The sequence below is a fragment of the Sinocyclocheilus rhinocerous genome, unplaced genomic scaffold, assembly GCF_001515625.1.
Source record: "Sinocyclocheilus rhinocerous isolate Xijiao unplaced genomic scaffold, SAMN03320098_v1.1 scaffold1143, whole genome shotgun sequence".
Taxonomy (NCBI): domain Eukaryota; kingdom Metazoa; phylum Chordata; class Actinopteri; order Cypriniformes; family Cyprinidae; genus Sinocyclocheilus; species Sinocyclocheilus rhinocerous.
Window position 1 is genome coordinate 547,019 of NW_015638978.1, and position 6,000 is coordinate 553,018.

Genomic DNA, 6,000 nt, shown 5'->3' on the forward strand with positions numbered 1-6,000 from the left:
AGTTGCATGTGTGTGTGTGTGAGGGACATAGTGTGTGTTTGTGTGTAGCTCAGCAGACGTGAGTTTCCTAGGGGCGAAAAGTCTAGCCTTTCTCGTTCAATGTGTGTCTTTGTTGTCGTATTGACAGATGACATATCGACATGCTTTGAAGGTTTTGAGTGACAGCTCTGTATTGTATTTTAGATATTCAGCAGTGTGGATTAAAGAAAAGGAAAATTATGAGGCATTCTAGCATCTTCAGCCACCGAGAAAGTCTCAGTGTGAGCTTAAACACAATCACAGCCACACACAAACACACATTAACCACATTGTGGGGTCTGTGGTTGGAGGATGTTTACCTTCCATTTACTCTCTTAATGAGGCGACTGATAGTATTTTCAAGCTGTTCTTTGAACAGGAGATTTCTCCGCAGCAGGCTCATCCTAACCTGGTGAGACGCAACAAGTTTCCGGCATCAAGTGAAAATGCTGTGTGGAGCGACTGATTCACAGGCAGTCAGAAGATATTTGACGTATAATATAAGATATATGAGGTCCTTCACTGTCTGCGCTCTCATTGGTTGCCACTGTATTGTGTCACTGCTCATTTGCATACACTCATAACATCACTAATAGCTTCTGTAGCTCGTGCTGCCATTATAGAGTTATAGTTTTTCATTTCAAATAAATTTTTTCATAATATTTTTTCCAGTTTGTCTTTTAGTTTTTTTCTTTTTCTTTTAGTTATGGTATTTTAGGGCTGGCAAAGTTAATGCGCTAACTGGTATAATTTAAAAATGTTTAATGTCAGCAAAGTCAAGCGTTACTGCTATCTAGTGGCATTGTAATGTTTAATGCAGGCGGGTGTTAAAAGTTTCAAGCCGTTCAAAAGTTTGGGGAACAGTAAGAATTTTTTTCCCCCTGGAAACTTCAAAGGTGACAGTAAAGACTTTTACATTGTAATAATAATAATAATAATAATAATAATAATAATAATAATAGAACTCTTTCAAATAGATGCTTTTTTCAGCATTTGTTTTCTTCAGCATTGCTGTTTTTTCAGCAAATTTTAGGATTTTTCAAAGAATTCTAAAAAAGTATCACAGTTCCCACAAAAATATTAAGCAAGTAAAAACAACATTGATAATGACAAGAAATGTTTCTTGAGCATCAAGTTAGCATATTATAATGATTTCTGAAGGATCACGTGACACTGAAGACTTAAGTAATTGCTTTTTACTGTATTTTTGATAATAATAATAATAATAATAATAATAAAAATAATAAAAATACAGCCTTGGTGAGCATGAGAGACCAAAACAAAAAACTTACTGACTCTAAAACTGTAGTGCATATGAAAGTAAAATTAATTTCTGACCATTTTTTTTTTGTTAGTTTTGAGGTTCTGAAGGGAAAACAAAAGTATTTTAATTCCTGTTTTCCCCATGCTAGTTTTTATGTTGGCTTAGGTTTGTCTTTAAATCACTGTAAAGAGCCAGTTTGTTTACTCTAGAATGTGCATTTTTATTAGCAAGATTTTAAATTTACAAGGCTTAATATATGATACCATTGCTCCACCAAATTTTATTGCTGATTTAACATGTTACTGAATCACAATCTTGGCAAAAAGTTGCGGATGTTTTAGACTTCATTCAAGTTGACAGTATACAGATACTATTAGCTATTAGCAGCTTGGCTGCCAAGATGGCCGTCAAGTGAGTTGATTTGCCTTAAAAAGACTTTGTAAATATACAGCTATGTGCTCATGTTGCTCAAATTGCGCTAATGACACTAATGACATGGGTTCAGTTCCTAGGGAACATGTGGACTGCTAAAACACCCAAATTCACTACAAGTCGCTTTACATGAGAGCGTCTACCAAAAGCATTATTGTAATGTGGGTAGGGTTTCGGACTGTGTGCAAGCGACACTAATAGTAAGCAGCAACTGAAGGAAAAAACAACAACTCTCGTTTGCACCTAATTTGGGATGTTTAATGTTTTTTGAGCATTCTGAAAAAGAAATAAGTCCGGGTTGGATTGGCCCACATGCCCTCACATCTCTATATATTACAGCAAGTCAGTACCAATTAATCTTTACAGAGTAATCCAGCACATTGCATTCATAATTCCCTCTCAGCCTTAAGCATTGTATTGTGCAATGCAGCGTTATCCATCTATGCGTTTCTAGTAGCCATCCAGGGAGGCAAAAAGTATGCAGCACTTATGGCACGATTCCATTAATGCACCACTTTATTAAAGCATTTTATATACTGAGGAAACACTTAAAAATAAATAAATAAAAATAGAAAAGTAATAAAAAACAATTTACAGCAGGGAGAGCAGCACATGATGTATTTTCCCTTTTTATTCATGCATTTGTTGACATAGGAACAAGACAATGGGAGCGTGCAAACACTTAGTATAATCAAGTGCTCGCCCCAGGAATATAATTCCTTAATGCCTTGCTTTCCATTTAAATTTTACACCATTTATTACGAACGCCTCGCAAGAGTAATGCTTTTTTTGAGAGCTCGTGAATTGCATCCGCTAATTAACTTATTTTTAAATGTGCGCTTTGTAAATGTAATCCACACACAGAGACACGCGCACAATCTGTGGGAAGAGAAACACTCGGTCTCGCGCTCGGAGGCCCGCGCAGGAGATTCACGGCACGCCCCGGTCGCCGGAGAAGATTACGACTTCTAATGTACATCCTGTGGGGTAACGCTGTAATCACAGTAACCTAGATAAATCACCGGGATGAGCAGATTGATATGTTGTCGTGAAGATGATTGCGCCTTGAGACGGGAGAGGGTGTTGCTCTCAGTCCGGCGGTACATTAAGTCGAAGAGTAATTTTAGCGTTATGGCGCGTAACGGGGTCGCCGCAGTTTAGTGCAGCACTTCAGAGTCTCGCACACGCACCGCCGCCGGCTCTATAAGATGAGGGAGATATTAGATCAGGAACAAGCAGCGCGCACGCACGCATCTGCTGCCGTCCTGTATGGTTCAGGGATGTCGAGGGACGATGGTGGATGGGAATCATAAAGAATTGAACAGTTCCTGTGGCGGTTCTGATTACTTCTAACGATTCTGGTTCTTTAACGTTTCCATAAAAGATTAGTACTTTTTTGGGAATATTTGGCTAAAAGAAAAGCAATTCCAGGTGTGTTTACACATCTTAATGTTTTTCCTCCCCACAATATTTTCAGAGGCAACATAAATGCAATTAAAAAGGCTTTAATTAGCCAGTAAACACTACTAAACAAACATATATTTCAAGTAGGCCTATTTCATCTCTCTCTCTCTCTCTCTCTCTCTCTCTCTCTCTCTCTTTATTTTTATTGTACATAGGAGTCAGTCGTCCGAGAAGCAGACTATTCTGGCCATGCAGCATGTATTTGATTAAAATAAATAAATAAATAAAGCAAACAAACAAACAAACAAACAAAAACAGGGTCGTATGAGTAATTTTTTTTGGGGGGAGGGCATAGGAGTCAGTTATTCGGGAATCAGACTATACTGGTCATGTTGGAAGTTTTTTTTTTTCTTTTGCTGAAACGAAGCAGTTCAGAAGAGTCATTAATTTGAGAATGGACCAGATACTAAAACATCCTTAAATTCAATTAAGTTAAAGTTTTCACTCAAATTATTATGCTGATGCTATGAAAATGTATAAAGTCTTGTATTAAAGCCTTTCAGTAGTCTCAGACCTCTGGACCCCACTGTAGATCATTAGCACTGAACTGTTAGTATCTTGTCATCTGTTTGTTCTTCTTTTAAAGTGTGAATATTTAACTCAAAAGTGAATGTATCATTCATGATTTAGTGTGAAACTGAATCAGCGGAGACTCCAGCCGCCTGTTTGCCCACAGGGCAGCTTTGGTGTGCTGGGAGAGGACGCTTGTGTGTGTGTGTGTGTGTGTGTGGACAGCAGCTAGATAACAGAGAAACAAAGCTGTTTCGGCAGAGAGATGACTTAATGTGTGCAGCCAGACAGAGTCACTGACATACTGGTGCCGTGTGAAGTGATGCCAAAACAGGGATAAATCTTAAATGTGCACACTGTGATTTGTTTATTGTTTTTTATTTTATTTTTATTGATTTTTTTTCTGCTTGGTTTGTATGAATTAATGCTGGGCTCATACAGTGTGTGTGTGTGTACAGTTTATATATATACTCTTTTATTTTTTTAAATAGAATAGAATAAAATGATCAAAATGATTCTTTTGAAGGCCCAATGAAAGAGTTATATTATGAAATGTGGTCAATGCAAACAATTTTTGGTCAATGTAAAGCCCTAAAAACATTTTTTTCCCCCTCAGTTTTTTTGCAGACCCCCAGGCACCTCTATGATGCCCTTTGGAGATCCCAGGACCCCAGTTTGAAAACCCCTATGCTCATAGATTGAATAGAAAGCTTGGAGTGTAGGTAAAACCCTTTATATGCAATTGATTTTATGGGTCAGAGCATTATTTGTTCATTTTATTATCACATTTTTTTTTTCTTAATCACACTAAATTACACTAAAATAATCTGGCAGACAGTGCTTGACAAATAGATGTCAATATAATGCATGTCAGACTTAGAAATCATGTAAATGTCTTACTAGGATGGCTTTACACTGTTTAGGCTTTGCCAAGATTACTTCACACCAATTCTTATCACTTTAGGTATTGTTATATGGCACCATCCTAATGAACTGCACCAGACTAACACGTCGAAATGTGGGAAGCTGTCATAGATAGATAACGACCTGAAAACGTCTTTTTAACTTGTTTTTGTGTGTGTGTGTGTGAAGTTGAAGGTGCCAATATCTTAGCCATGGACATCCTACTTTTTCTTTTGTCTTTTCACTTCGTTATCTGTGAAAGATGACTAACATGTTAACTTTCACATCACAGAAGTTAAAGGCAACTTGAAAAATGACCCCGCAGATGATATCAACCGACAAGGAAAGTGATATTTCGATTAAAGATTATAAAGACAAACATGATTTGAGACCATAATATGACCAGAAACGTGTAAAGAAAGTGAATCAGGTCAGCTTTTAACATTAAAGCGGCCATCTAAGTGTCTTTTGTTCAGCGTGAGAACATTTATTATCACTGTCTGCCAATCCCACAGAAGCTGTCTAGTTCCAGAGCCTGCCAATGTTGTATAATTAATTTAAAACTGGCTGTATAATCCTGGATTGATTCTTTTGTCTGATTGACACCATATTTTAAGCACATATGCTTTTCGATCTGCCAGAATGTGTAATAAGGGTGCTAACACCTTAACCTGAGAGTTATAGCTTTCAGACCGACTAACCCAGCAATCCAAGGAGGAAGAAGTCAATATGGCCCTTTTCAAACTGTAAGTCAGTGACATTCAAATTATGGAACATTTTTAGTAATGGCATAGCAGCATGCTCAATACTGCAGCAAGATCACATGGGTCAGTGTCAGTAATTTCTCTTTTCTTTATTTTTTCTTCCCTTTCTAGGTTAAGTAACCTAGAAACAGCATAATAACTTCACTAACTTCAAATATTCATTATAGTACTGTAATTTTAAATCTTTATATATATATTTTATAGTGATAAAACTTCTTTTGACATTTGACTCTCTCTCTCTCTCTCTCTCTCTCTCTCTATATATATATATATATAGTAATAGTAATATTAAATATAATAAAATACCATTTGTTAACTTTCACAAGTGTTTTGAAGTATAAATATATGTTGTGACAAAAAGGAGCTACATGTATTTAATCAAATAAAGTAAAAACAGAAATATTGATATATTGCTACAATTTCAAATAACTTCGTATTAAGTTTCATATTTTACTATATTTAATATATGATAATATGTGGTGCTTAATCTTTTTGTGTAATCGGTAATAATTTCTTCAGGGTTATGTGATGAATAAAAAGTTCACCAGCTTTTATTTGAAATTAGAAAGTTTTATAACATTATAAATGTATTTACTGTATATATATATATATATATATATATATATATATATATGTGTGCATTTA